Raw genomic sequence first — 15,382 nt, 5'->3', positions numbered from 1 at the left:
GCTTCCCTCAGCACTAATTACATGCTATCATGCTACATTATATCATTTAATGAACTGCAGTCAGTGCTAAACATGTGTTCCTTAGGAATTCAACTTTAATCATCTTTACGAACATGGCCAAAAGCATCTAATTTCTGGCACCCCTGCATTGTTATATAGAGCATATTTTTACAAAATGATACCGGTATGTGGAAATGAAGCACTTACATGTTACGTAAATTGATAACGTCAACTGCATCTGCCAGAGGTTTGAATCACAGCCAAAAGCCACATCTTCACTCTGCACCGACGTGAATGGGAAAGAGATGTGCTTCCACTTATCATGTTCCAATACTGAAGATAAAAACTCAAAGCAGCTTCTTTCAGGCCAACTCAAATCTGGCTAACAGATCTGGGTAGAGCTGTTTGATGCTAATATGTTCTTCAGATGTGACATGCTGTGATGATGAAAACAATTGTTAGCATTTTTACTGATCTAATTACTTGGACAAGTCTTTAAATAAATAAATCTTACCTTTTGTATAATATGGGAGTGCAGTTAAAATTAATAGAATATACGATTGAGCCAAAATGTGCTGTTTTGCAAGGAAGTCATTTCAAACCTGAATCAATTTCTTCCATGGAAAAAAAAAAAAAGGAAAAAAAAAAAAGTTCACAATGTTATGAATGCTCGGCATTGCTCTCACTGGAAAAAAACAGGAAGAACATTATGTTACATTTTTCCAGAAAAGCTAAAGTCAGGTTTGTAACGACATGAGTGAGTGAATGATGACAGAATCTTTTCAGTAAATTATTATTTAACAGAGTGACCACCTGAGTTTTGACATTATTGTGGGAGACATCAGAGGTCAAAGGTGAAGTCAGTCTCACTAAATACACCAGAATCATTAGCGCTATTATTTCCACTCCATCTACACAGCAAGAGCAAAACAGAGAAAGTGAGAATCAAAGAAAGACAAGAGAAATGCACTGAAAGAGAGGGGTAGAAAGAAAACTGCCACTAAATGAAGCACAAGGTTGTTTATCTTGGCAGATCTAGCAAAAAGGCTAATTGCTCCTGAGAAAATCTACTGCATAAGTACTCTGGCTCCAGCACTGTTATTTAACACGTTTTTAGAGCATTAAGCAATGTACCAACAACTGAGGGGTAGTTAAGGTCTGTGGCTTTCACCATTTTAACACTTTCAGCAGTCACTAAGGCGTAAAATGTGTGTGTGTGTGTGTTTTATCCATACAGCTTACAGTGATTATAATGCACCTGGTCGTTTTAGTTATTATAGTACACTATGTCCCAAGATTTTTTTTTTTAAAGCATTAGAGGTGCTAAGCTCCTTTTTGTTTTGCCATAAGACCAATTAGATATGCTAGATAAACTATTCTCTGACATAAAATGAACCTAAAAGTATCTGGAGTTAAAATGGTGATTTGGCAAATAAAGTCATACCATCATTTTAACATAGAATTTTCTTGTTTTTATTTTTTAATGATGAAAATGAAAGATTCCAAATAATATTATTTCTGTGGAAGTGTCGCAATTTTTAGAAATGTTGCTCTTTCTGTAATACCACAAAAACAATCTGTAAAAGGATTTCACATAACATGTTTAATATTCAGTATTTATTTTCCCGAATGTTGCATGCAATCCTGTTAACACATAATTTCTACCATTATCAAGAGTGTAATATTTCTTTCAATTTGTGACATTCAAGAAATAATATTTCGACCCTTTATGCAACATGATGTTAATATATGTTAATAATCTCATTGCATTTTCTTATTTCTTAAACAAATTGTAGTGTTACATTTATCGAGGTCTGACAATCAACATTATTCCTAAATTACTATAAGAAAAAAATAAATATGATATTATATCAAAGGCTTTATTTATTCATTACTTGGCATTTGTTTAATATGTTTTATTATTTTATTTAATATCTTTAGCCATTCTAGAAAAAAAAAGTAAGTTCTAAGAAAAACATTTTTATTTAAAAAAATATATACAAAGTAAAAAAAAATCGTTTTTATACTGCCACTGAAGTATTCACAGAAAAAAAAAGAAAAAAAATCTGCGCTGACACATTCCTTTCCAGTATTGCAGGAAATGAACCTTGGTGACGAGACACTAAACACCCGAAGAGCTGAGTGCGAAACTGGCTTGATGTGTTTGAGGTGTGATGGTACGTCTCTCACAGCACAGTTCCCAGGTCTTGACGTACTAGTTCGTTATTGTTCGCCTCTTCCACAGGATGTCACATGGACCCAAGTATTTGTGTCAACGTGGGAAGAGGCAGTTTGGGGATCCTAAGTGGAATCAACAGGAAGAGGATTGAGTCGATTCTCCCTCTCATGTCCGACACCGAACCCCAGCACACGTGATATCCGCTTCCGCTGCTTGGGAGACGCCGTGTCCAGGCAACAGCTGAGACTGGCAAAGTCTTCGGCTCCTGCCTCCACGACTAATGGGTGGCCTTCAATAACGGCGCTTTCCCAGAATGCAACTGGAATGTTAATAAAGCTACAGCCACACTGGGGAAAAGGCTTTTGGATCTCACTTTACAGCTTGTCAACACATACGTGGCCCAATTTCTCGTCCCATATAAAAGTTGCACAGCAGAAGGGTGACTGTGTTGATGCTTTAGCATCCCGAAAACACACTTTTGTCCTGCCAAGATCTCCTCAACATGTTAAATTCCCTGGTTGACATCCTCCCTTCAACACCTGACCTGGGATCAGGTTTCTCTGAGTAATGGGAAGGAAACTGAGCCAATGTCGATGCCTGACAGTCGCTGGAACATGAAGTGTCAACGCGTTGTTACGTCAGCACTTCTCAAGAGAGAGGATGTGCACATGCTCACTGTTTGACAAGAAGGTCTGGTGGCCAAAATAAGCCTCCATATTTTTTCACCGGCAATGACTGTTTTTGGTATGTCTGTGTAAATGTTACTGGACTGCTTCAGGGAAGAGGTTTAAAAGCTTGCTTTGTCAGGATTTTCAAATGACAGTTCTTCTTTCGCCTGAACTTTGTGTTCTATTTCGGTGTCTGTTCAGTGTGGTTTCCATTTGCTTGTGCTGCAGAAATCTGCAAAACGGTTGTGCACTGAAATGGCCTTTCACTAGAGATGTCACTTAAATTCATGGGGCCGGAAAGACACTACAGCGCCCCATTCCTCACAGGTCCTGGAAGAACATTCTCCAACAACGGCCCTGCATTCACAAACACAGATATTTTAGTGAACAATTTTGTCCTTTAATTGACAATTGTTATACTAATTCATTATTCATTTATTCATTTTCATGTCAATTTAGATATTTATATGTTATTACTGTTATATATGCTGTATTACTTGGACTTGGAGCTTTGGTGTTGCCGACTTTGCATTTCTAATATGCTTCTTGTATAAGATAAAATATTATTGTAATACAAATTTGCAGACATAAAAGACAAAAAAAAAAAAAAAGTACCGTAATGCAAAATATTTGATAATCAAAATGTCACACTTCAGAAAATATTCTAAGATAGACATTTTCTTTCAGCAAGCAATTTTATCATTTGATCTTAAGCTGAAATGTGACAAGTTGTAAGTTTAAACATATTTACTTCATTCAAGACAAACAATAACCTAAAACCTTGCTGTGCAAAAATTCATTAATTTATTTTCAGTGCAATTATCCAGCCAAATTTTTATTACATTTATTTTTTAACAATTATTTATTTATTTACTTATTTATTAATTGCAATTCCCATTTTTCTAAATCCATATTCTCATTAATATGTAATTAATGTTAATTAATTAATTACAGTAGAAAAATAGAGTAATGTTTATATTGTTAATAATGTTAATGTTAGTTTCAACATTTAATAATGCATTTTAAAAATCAAAAGTTGTATCTGTTAACATAATGCATTGTGAACTAATATGATTAATCAATGAAGAATTGTATCTTTATTAACTAACAAAGATTAATAAATGCTGTCAAGCCTATATTGCTCAATGTTAGTTCATGTTAGTTAATGCATAACAGATAATATTAACAAATGAGACATTATTGTGTAGCCAAACAATACAATAAATACATTTTTATTCATTCATTCATTTTCTAAAATATATTAAAATAAAATATAAATTAAGGGCAGAACATTAATTAATTCCATAATGCAAAAATACTTGTGTGTCATGAAAATGTCAAACAGCAACAACAAAAAAAAGGTTCTCAGAACAGGCTTTATTTTCTTTGAGCAAAATGAATTCAAGACAAACAATTAGTTGTAACCTCAAACTCTGCTGTGCAAAAATACCACTACAAGAAAGTTGGTATCTTTAAATTATTTTGAGTGGCTAAACAAATATTTTAATTGCTCTTCTGAAAGCTTGTAAAAAACACCAAAAGAGGAACAAATACTTGAACTGGGGGATTGAATTGGCAAAGAACAGTTTCAAAAGTTTAGCATTTGCTTTCTTTTGGCCTTGATGCTTGTGCGTGTGTAAACAACCTTTCCTACAAATCTGAAGGTCTGTCTTTAACCCCGACATCTCCCATGGCCTTTTCTGCAGCGGGGCTTTATTTTTCTTCCCACAGAGGAGCAGTCACAGGAAGTTGAACTACTTGTGCAGAAGAGTGCACTTGGGACAATGTACATTAAACGTGCTGGACTGCACACACACACACACACACACATACATACTCACACAACACCAATCAGACACATCATTACCTTCCCAGAGTCGTACGCACTTGACTGGAACAGCCACACTCAGCTCACCGGCCTTCACACACTGGTGCCACACACGTCAGCGCTCCCTTGCCACAGCAAACAGACACATTCTGCTATGTTTGGTGTGTATGTGTGTGTGTGTGTGTGTGTGTGTGTGTGACACCACACATTAACCATTTGTATGTACACAGCTCCACGGCACTGACCGAAGATCATAAACAGAGAAAGAAAGAGAGTGTGGGGGAGGAATAAACTCATTAAACTCTGAGATTTGACGTGCTAGGAAAACTCTCATGGCATGTTACTGTAACTGAGCAAAATTAAATTAGTGTTTGCGTGTGAAAATCGCCAAAATAATGTTGATGTTGTATCATGTTATTGAACGAGTTTGTTCTTTTTAAACCTTCTGCAGTGAGAACAATACTCTGTAAATGAACTTGTGTCCTTGTTATGTGTCTTAACGTCTATCTATCTATCTATCTAATTTGTTCCCTTCCATCCATCCAGCTTTTGTCCTATAATTCTCTTTATCATTTAATCATTCTTTCTATCTGTGTATCTACTCATCCATCTATTCATCCATCCATAATTTCTTATATCATTATTTCTATTGTTTTATCATTCTTTATATCTATTCATCCATCCATCCATGCATCATTCAATTCATCTATACATGGTTCCATCCATCATTCTATTCCTCCATCATAATTCTATCCATCCATCGTTCTCTCTATCGTTCTTTCTATCTATCCATCCATCCAGCCAGCCATACACATCATTTGTTCGATCTATCATTTTCTATTGTTCTGTCATTCTATTTTTTTTCCCATCCATCCATCATAGTTCTATCCATGCATCCATCCATCCATCCATCATTCTCTATATTGTTCTACCATTCTATTATTATTTCTATTCATGAATGAATGAATGAATGATGCATTTATATAGCGCTTTATTGTGTATTGCCGTACACCCAAAGCGCTTTACAATCATGCGGGGGGGTCTCTCCTCAACTACCACCAGTTCATCCATCCGTCATTCTTTTGTTCGATCTATCATTTTCTCTAATGTTCTATCTATCGTTCTATTGTTCTTTCCATCCATCCATCATCGTTCTATCTATCTATCTATGATAGTTTATCTTGATTTCACTGAACAAACAAGAACCCCACTCAGTGGTAAACTTCAAATGATCATTATGTAATGTTTATACAGGATACTTCCCGTACCATTGTAGGAAGAGTTACGTAAACAACGGAGCCAAGAAATGTTGTATGATTTAATTTTCAATCATGTAATCAAATTTAGCTTGTCCCTTCTTGCCAATTACACAGAAATGTACTGATTCAATAAAAGGTGAGCACAACTTGGTGACCGTCTGCTCTGCATTCCTTACAGGAACTAAACGGAAGAGCTTACACTACTGTTATGTGTTGAGCTAAAATTCCATGACAAAATAGCCCCGATCCCATTCATATTTCATATTCTGAATACACTCGAATAAAATAAACAGGACTTTTGCTCGAGAATTACTCATTTTAATCCTTCCTGGCCGCATGTAAATCAGAATGGAAAGTTAGAACAATGCTAGAAATGAGATAGTAGGGTGAGAACAAGTTTTCCTCACTGATAAAATCTAAATCCAATAATTTTTTATTTGTTTATAGCACAATAACATGACGTCTTAAGTGCGCTAATATTACCACCAAGAACCTTGCCGTTGTTTATTTTGTCGTTTGTTCCATAAGTAATTGGTCAATTAAGAGCTAATGCAATTATGACGTTAAGAGGTTTGTGTTGTTCCCCAGTGTGTCAGATCACGGCCAGACCCCACCGGTGACACACTGTTTTCACAACTCACAGCAAAACAGCACACCCCTGTTTGCCAAAAGTCATTTTAGTAGATCGGTACGAACTGAAATTGTTCTTTCAAGGTATTTTCTCTCAGTGTGGCGCTAAATCTTTTGGATGAAATCTAAAGCCCTCATAACTGTTTGGCAAATTCATGTCTAAACTATTTTCATGAAGACAAATGAAAGTGAACGCCATGACCGATGATGTGCGATACATCAGGGCAGGTTTCCAAGGTAGACGACTCATGTAGCTGGACGTTACGACATCTGATTCATGCCTCCCTGGGGTGACACAACATCCAATATGTCAATGTTATCATGTTGATACAGTGTTATCACTGTTATTTTAATGAAAGCAGAGGGAAATATATTTTATCCTTTAGTAGTGTCATACTGAAAACAATCACAAAGAGGTAAGGAAAGAGGTGCTCACAGCCGGTATATCATTAGCTATCACATTGTCGGGATATGAACTTCCTGATATGAAGTTGATAGGTGAGTTGTTTGTGTGAGAACAGGGGAAAAGGAAGAGTCTGCTTACAATGGCACAACTTTACAAAAAACTCTATGGAGAGAACAAGATATTCTGTGATATCAGAAACAAGCACGTCCTTAAGACCGACATTTCTTTATTTAGCCTATTTCTGCCTCAAGAGTAAAAAATATAAGGTGTTGTGAGATCAAATAGAGATTTAAATATGTTTGAAATAAGTCACAATAATATAGCTGCAATTATGAAAAAGGAAGTACAAATTAAAAGATATTAAAATCACAATTAAGAGAAACAACTGTTATGAACTGTTATGCTCACCAAGGCTGAATATATTTGATGACAAAATACAGTAAATATAGTAATATTGTAAAATATTCTTACCATTTAAAACAAAATTTTCTATTTTCATATATTTAAAATTGATTTCTCTTCAGAAATATTTTTCTATTTGTCTTCAGTGTCACATGATACTTCAGAAATCGTACTAATATGCTGATTTGCTGCTCAAGAAACATTTCCTATTATGATATATATGAAAATAGATGTGCTGCTTAATATTTTTTGTGGAAACTGACACTTCCTTGAAGTTCAAAATAACAGCATTCATTTAAATATTTATTTTTTCCTAACAATGTCACTTACTAACTTAAAAGTACTAAAAGTATTCATTTTCTATAAAAGAAAATTAAGTCAAATCACAATTATGAGAAATAAAGTCACAATCTTGAAATATAAAGGTGCAATTAAAAGAAATAAAAGTCACAGTTACCATTTTTGTGGAACCAAGCCTCCATATATCATTGATGTGACATGAATCACTGAAAAATCAGGAAAAGAAAGGTCAAAGATGAGAAAACAGGATATGAAAGACATCTGTAATGTCAGAAAGAACACACTTTAGATTTATGAGGTTGAAAAGTAAAACGTGCATAAATTCAATTCATAATTTCACTTCATCCTCTGACTGCAAAGACTGAGAGTAAGTGCAACAGGCTGCAGATTTTCTTTGGTGTGCTGTTTGTCTCTGAGGGTTTGGCTCTGCCATCAAACCAGAAATGTCTCTGTTTTAATCCCATGGGATCCGTTCAGAGGAACAGCATTTATCTCACATCTGCAATAGACTCCTCTCCCTGTCTATTTTCAGCATTTATACTGGTTTACCATAATTTTATCTTATAATATGGCCAACTGTGTGCAACTATGTCTATGCTCTGAATTCACTGAGGCTAGCATCTTTATTCCTAGTTCATTACACTCTTGAAAAAAGGTCCTTTATTTATGGTTCTGGTTGTGGCATTTATACCCAGCAGGCACACAACGTCATAAGACCAATTTTCAATGTCGATTCAACGTCTATTGTCAATGTTAAATTGATGTCCAATCCCGGTGTCAGCTGATGTTGATATTTGTTGTTTTTAGGTTGTGTAACCAAAATCCAACGTCAAATTGGCGTCAAATACTAACGTCAACCCGACGTTTGTCCGACGTCAACCTGCTGGGTAGTTCTATGAAGAACTTTTAACATCCATGGAAACTTTCCATGAAACAAAAGGTTCTGTACAGTGGAAAAAGTTTCTAAAGTGTTCTTCACACTAAGAAGAGATGGTTCTTTTAAGATCTATTCTCTGAAAGATTCTTTGGAGAACACAAGATGGCTCTTCTACAGCACGACTGTGAAACCTCCCTTTAGGAACCTTTATTTTTAAGCGTACAGAAGAAAATGTTTTGGAAAAACTCACAGTAAACTCATCAACCGCACAGATTTCTGCTTTGTAGTTGCTGAAGCTCTGGGTTCGCTGCTCCAGTCTTTGTTTTGGGTACACTGGGCCGAGTCTCTTCCTGCCAACCACACCCAGATTAGCACTGTAATGATACTGATGATAGCCAGACACAAACAAGAGCTTAGACGAAGGTGCGTATCCCAGCATTCCCATCACCCTTTGGTGCCGAAGCATCAATTTTCACCAGGGAATTGTGCTTTTGTCGTGTCAGCGTTCCTTTCGATTATGAAAGGATAACTAGCGCTACTTAATATACAAAAATAAATGTTTAACAAACAAAGCTCACGTTCCATGTCCCCATCCAGTTTCTTAGGCTGCTATTTTCTAATTAAAGGGGTTTTGTTGAAATGACATCAAGTACTGTTACAGCTGACTTTCCCTAAAAGTTTGGCAAGGTCAGTCGCCCACAACTGTTCGTGTTTGTTTTGTCTTTCAGTTTTATGACTTGTGCTTGAATAAGGAACGTTTTGAGGAGCAGCAGCCATCTTTTGGTCTACAGCAAATGTGCATATGGGCTAAAGGTCATAGAGCTGTATAATTAAAAAAAAAAAAAACATTCCTTAACTCAAATATGCTACAAAATTTGACACAAGCTTTCATTATATAACATACACACATAGCATTTTGGATGATTGTTTTTAAATTGTTGTAGGAGGATCAAACGAAAGAACACTGATTCAATGTCATATTCATATCAAAAATATAATTTAAATATGTATTCTCTAAAACAAGCCTATAATTTAATTTAAGAAACTGTATAGAATACATACAGTGTGTATTCAAAATGTATCTTCTTTTATAGATATTTGGTTTAGATATTTGGACAAACACACTAATTAAGAAAAATTCCTTTTTAGCAAACAAATTAATTTATTACTTTAATAAACTGATTAAATGGGTCAAATAACAGCCAGTAACATAACCCGTACTAAAATGCTGAGAAATGTGTGCTGTCAGCTGTTCTCAGAAGTTGATGTTTCATCATTTTCTTTCATAATGAGCTTCTTAAATGTGTTTACTGTAACATCTGACCTCTGACCCCAATCCCAGTTTCTGCACTTTGGTTTCAGGCACTTGTTACTGGGGAGGACTGTTTTGATTCATTTGAGCTTCTCTCTGCCCTGCTTTGAGAACTGTAAACGTGGATACGGGTCACATCCTGTTGTAATTGCCTTCCCAACATGCAACAGTCACTTCTAATTATAAATAGCTTTGACGAGTGAAAAGCATCATTTCCCTCGGAAAAAAAAAGAAGATAAAAGAACAGTATTCATAAATAGAGGCCTTCTAACAATGCTCAGTACTTCCAAAAGCAAGGACACTCAAGAGGGTTTTCTCAGTGTCACACTAAGGGACACTGCATTTGTCCTTACACGCATGTATACAGTACATTCAAATATGCTGATTTCTTATTATTGTCAATGTTGAAAATAATATAAAACAGAAATATATATATATATATATATATATATATATACACACAGTATGTTGTTGTTTTTTTATTACTGACCCCAAAATTTTGAACTGTACAAGGAATGTCTTTCATATAAAATATATTCTGCCATGCATGTGCAAGGAATTACACAACATCATCTGACCTATGCCAAGTTTGCTGTACAGCTTTGGTATGTGTGTTTGCAATGTCTGACTGCCCCTGAAAAGCACAGAAATAACATCCTAGCAACCTAATGCAGCTTAAGTAATGATCGGCTGGTTCAATCACATCTTCCACATCAATGAAGCCTTGTATTGGTTCAATCTGACAGACTGGGTTCTTGAGTTTAGACAACACCTAAACAACCATATTGCAACACCCTGGCAACCTTCCACAAAACCTGCAGCATCACAGCAAGTATTGTCCAGGCAAGCAGCACTCACATTTCCATTTAAAGTCAGTGCATTATTAACGTTAGAGAATCACTGTACAAAAGACTTTCCAAAGTTGTAAATAAAACAAAGATTATTGGAGCTTTAGTCTTTCTACTTTTAAAAAAAAAGTTTATATATTTTTCAATGTGTTACTTGCTGTCTCTTTGTAATTATTTGTGAAATTTACTAGTAATTTCTGTGTGAATATTGTTTCATCGCCCCATTTTTTCAGTGTATCTCTCTCAGACATAAAACTATAAATCTTGACGGTGTGAGATTAAAAATCAAGATTTTCCTTTGTCTTCCCCTGCCAATCATTTCATCGTCTTGTGAAGGTAATGTAGAGTGTCAGTTGCTTGACCTTTTTGGTCATTTTCCTGAAGGACATCCTGGGAACAGACAATAGCCGAGAACAAAGCAAAGCAGCGGTTCCCAAGCTTTCTGCGCCATTGTTCCTCTCACAATAGTACCATACAGCCCACAGGGCCACGACACCTGCAGTTCACTGTAAATCCCTTCAAAAAACGCCGTGCCCACTCTGAAGGCCACTGCAGTCAACCTTGGCACACAAAAAAAGAAAACAAGATGATCCTTTAGATGTTAGGTTCAGCAGAACATCAACAGCAGCCACTACATAAAGCATTTAGACATTATATGTTATATATAAAAAATTTCATAGTTAGATTTAAAAAAGAAAGAAATTAAATCTTTGATGCATTAAACTGATCAAAAGTTTTTTTTTACTTTATATTTATAAAAAGACTTTCAAAAAATGTATCATGGTTTCCACAGAAATGTTGTGCAGCAGAACTATTTTCAACATTGATAATAATAATAAATATTTCTTGAGCAGCAAATCAGAATATTAGAATGATTTCTGAAGTATCATGTGACACTGAAGACTGGAGTAACAACGCTGAGAATTCAACTTTGCCATTACAGGAATAAATTACATTTCAAATATATTATAGAAAAATTGCCATTTAAAATTCTAATAGTATTTTACAATATTATTGTTTTACTGTATTTTTTTGTCTTCTAGTCTTTTTTCAAAAATCTTACTGACTCCAAATGTTTAAATGGTAGTGTTTGATTGCATTACATAAAATATTAAATCATGTGACATTTATCTGAAGAATGATATAGCACAAGCATCCTTTTTAAACAACATTTTTTTTTACCATTTAATGGTTAAATGTTAGCGGAAAATGTCCATAGTTGACCCATGAGAAAAACTACACCTGTGTGAACTTGAGGAGTACTGATTTTATACATCCACTGAAAATCATGATAAGTAAGTTAAACAGTTAAAAGTAAAAAAAAAAAAAAAGTTAGCTCTGAGAAAACTCAGTGTCATTTGTTCGCGTGATTTAAGTGTGACTTTAATTTCCAAATACATTTGGGGCCACTGCTTAATAAATCAAACTGTTAAACCTTATTTATGCGCATCTCTTCTAGATCTTCCATGTTCTTTCAGCCTGATCTGTCAGAAACGTCTTCAATCTGTTTATAATAAAATGCTACAAACCGCCCATAAATGTGACTATTTGTCAGCACATGTTTATGAGTACACAATCGAGACAACTCTGGAGGAAGCTAAACATAAGCAGGCCTGACCGCACCCGTGCTCCCCTGAGCTCCGGTCCGGACGTCATTACCACATTAGTGACGAGTCTCTGCAAAAACCACAGCCTGAGTGTTACACCTCCAGTCAACCTTTGATCTTCAAGTATATCAATTTAGTATGCAATATGCCAAGGGCCATTAATGCTGATGTCCAGGTACTTAGGAAGACAAATTTATGCGTTCTACGTTCCCCCCTAAGCAATTGACCGCGTGGGGATGGTGAATCAGACTCTAGTGACTGACGAAACACCCTCAATGGCTTCCTGTGAGCTGTCGGCCCTTCTGCATATTCTCGTAAATGAGCACTGTTTCTTTTGCTCTCACTTTTAAGAATCAGATTCACAGTCAAATCAATCTAGAATGTATATGAAACTGTCACCAGGAAGGATGTGTTAATTTAATGTGTTAAGTTAATTTACTTCCTCTGTTATTTGCCCTTGTCTTTGGTAATCTGAAAAAGACCCCTAACAGGGACAACCTCACTGGACTTCCCATTATTGTCTTGCTAGCCAAGATACACTGTCTTTTTTTTTCCAGGTACCTCCCTCCGTCTCCCGGGCCCCCAGGTACAGACCTTGGGAGGCAGGGTTTCATTGTGAGAACAAAAGGTTGAAGAGTCGAGTTCCCATAAAAGTGTAATCACTCTTTTTCCCCGCTCTTCTTGACTCAGCTGCGTGTTACTCTGTTTATTCTCGATTCCTGAGCGGTAGCTGAATGAGCAGGACACTTTTAATCTTCCAGCTCCGGAGGGGCGCACAATACTGGGAATCACCAATCCATATTAATTCCCAGGACGGACAGACTGTGCACAACACCAAGCTACTGCCCCCACCTTCATCTTCACCCGCCTAAACCCATCCCAGATTATCCTCTTTGACATTTTCTCTTGTTCAGTGAAAAGTGGCTGGGTGTTCCCTCAACTGTGGACACTACTGGCAATGTGGACTTTCAGAAATGTTTTTACACTCTCTCATTAGTTTATTTAATTTGTATGGCAATAAACCACCACATTTACCACAATTTTTTAAAATCATTTTTCTAAACTAGCAAATGTCATCCAATACATCTCAAATTATTTACTATATTTGATATGCGGTGGAAATTACATTTGAAACATTTTCATAATAAAAGGGGACTCCATTGATCTAATTTCATAATTATCATCAGGGTTACTATAATTAACCACAATTGAAACCGAAACTAAAATTAAAACCATTTAAAAAAAAAAAAAAAAATGATGTTACTTATCTGTTACAGAATAAAGCTGCCCATGCATCATTTGTCACACATTTAAATAATATTTTCACACTTTTTCATAATTTCACAAAAACTGAATGATATGAAAATAATGCACAACAAAAATATTCTGTTCTTAAGTCATATTTACCTTAATTTTCTGCTTTCTTTATACAATGCTGACACTGCAGAAAAAAAGCAAACAAATAATAAATATTACAATAGTTTAGATTATCAGAGTACAAAAATTTTAATAATTTCAATTTTATAGAAATATAAAAATTCATATTTTAAGACAGAATGTCTGAATTTGTGACAAGAAAATAATATAAAAAAATGAAAAAAGTTAAAATAATAAGAAGAATAACAACAAAGAAAGAAAGAAAGAAAGAAAGAAAGAAAGAAAGAAAGAAAGAAAGAAAGAAAGAAAGAAAGAAAGAAAGAAAAAAAAATCAAAACATAAAAGGCATCTAAAAAAAAAATTGAAGGCATGGTAAAACATTTCCAAGATCATACAACAAAAAGAAAATGTTTTAATATAAATCAACCCCTAAAAGCACCCGTAGTCGAAGAAACAGAGAATAATAGGAGGTACAACCGTCAAATCAAATGCTGCATTGCATTATTAAATTTCCCTATGATGCCGAGTCCTTCACCCCGGGGGGAAGTATCTTGTGGTAAAAGCGTGAATTTGCGGGCCATTGTTAGAGCTAGGTGTGCTTTGGGATTCAGAGTCTCTATGGGCCTTGCTGCTGTGTTAGCACATCACCTGTCCAGAAGCTACTGACCCGTTACACTGGCCAACTCCTCGGTTTCTACAGCAACACTTCTGGAATGCCATCGCATTTTTCCTCTAATCCTCTCTCCTAAGAAGAGCTTCAGCTCTGTGATTCCTACAAATCCATGCTATGAAAACAATGCACTCAGCATTCAGGGATGTTTAAGCAGGCATTCAGACAATGGTTTTGTTTTGATTTCACTTTTGAGAAACATTATGGATGATTGCCATACTTTCTCACTCGATAATGGGAAAACTATGAGTGCAGAAGATTATCATGTTCCATTTTTACAAAATATAAATCATGCATGGACAATATATCCACAAATACATTCCTTCAGAAGTTTCAGGACTGCTTATACCAAGTTTTAAATAAAGCTCACTCACCTAACAGAGATTAGCAATGGCTCAGTAAACATTTTCATGGGAAGTTGAATGAACTGGCGTATGTACAAATCACTCACTTAGATGATTGGAAAAAGCACGCAGAGATCTGAGATTAGATAAACAGCAATGCATTTCAACAGAGGTTTGAGAAAAGCAGCTACCACACAAAAAGCAGCATTTTTGTTTCGGCACCAGTGACCAGTCTGTAATTTAGCAAGACTCGCCTAAAATAAAGTATGAAACTTGCATTTCATTTGGACAAATTGCTATTGAGGAAAGTTTGTGCACTGGACCACTAAGTACAAAATACGGCACCATGCCGGTCAAAGACGCAAGACTGTTTTACTGTGGGAGTCTGTTTAAATGTCAAGTGGCTGTATTTGACATTTATTACTAGAAATCCTTTTATTCTCTGAGTTTACGACAGCGCTATGTGCTCATCTGGACATTTATGAAAGACATAAAATTGGCAAATCAGTTTTATTTGCTTTTTTTTTTTACATGTCAAATCCTCCCACATCCTGTTGACAAATCAGCAGAAGATGAGAGCCAAACCATGGTAGACAAAATAAGAAATAATTAGAAACTAGAGACTTAATTAAGAAACCAAAATTCAGTAATCATGTTCAAATGGCCAGAACAAGA

The 15,382-nt window shown here is 35.5% G+C and overlaps 1 long non-coding RNA gene across 1 annotated transcript; it reads right to left on the bottom strand.

Annotated features, from left to right (window-relative positions):
- Window positions 1-1,721: 1,721 nt before the first annotated feature.
- Window positions 1,722-9,504, bottom strand: LOC131527714 (uncharacterized). Its single transcript, XR_009267728.1, has 3 exons — window positions 8,800-9,504; window positions 7,830-7,878; window positions 1,722-3,204 (listed from the first exon to the last, which is right to left on the bottom strand). It is a non-coding gene; the product is annotated as an uncharacterized LOC131527714 (long non-coding RNA).
- Between the last annotated feature and the right edge of the window lie 5,878 nt (window positions 9,505-15,382).

This window comes from Onychostoma macrolepis, chromosome 20 (assembly GCF_012432095.1).
Source record: "Onychostoma macrolepis isolate SWU-2019 chromosome 20, ASM1243209v1, whole genome shotgun sequence".
Lineage (NCBI taxonomy): Eukaryota > Metazoa > Chordata > Actinopteri > Cypriniformes > Cyprinidae > Onychostoma > Onychostoma macrolepis.
Note: the sequence above shows the minus strand (reverse complement) of the source record. Positions and strands in the feature narration are given on the sequence as shown.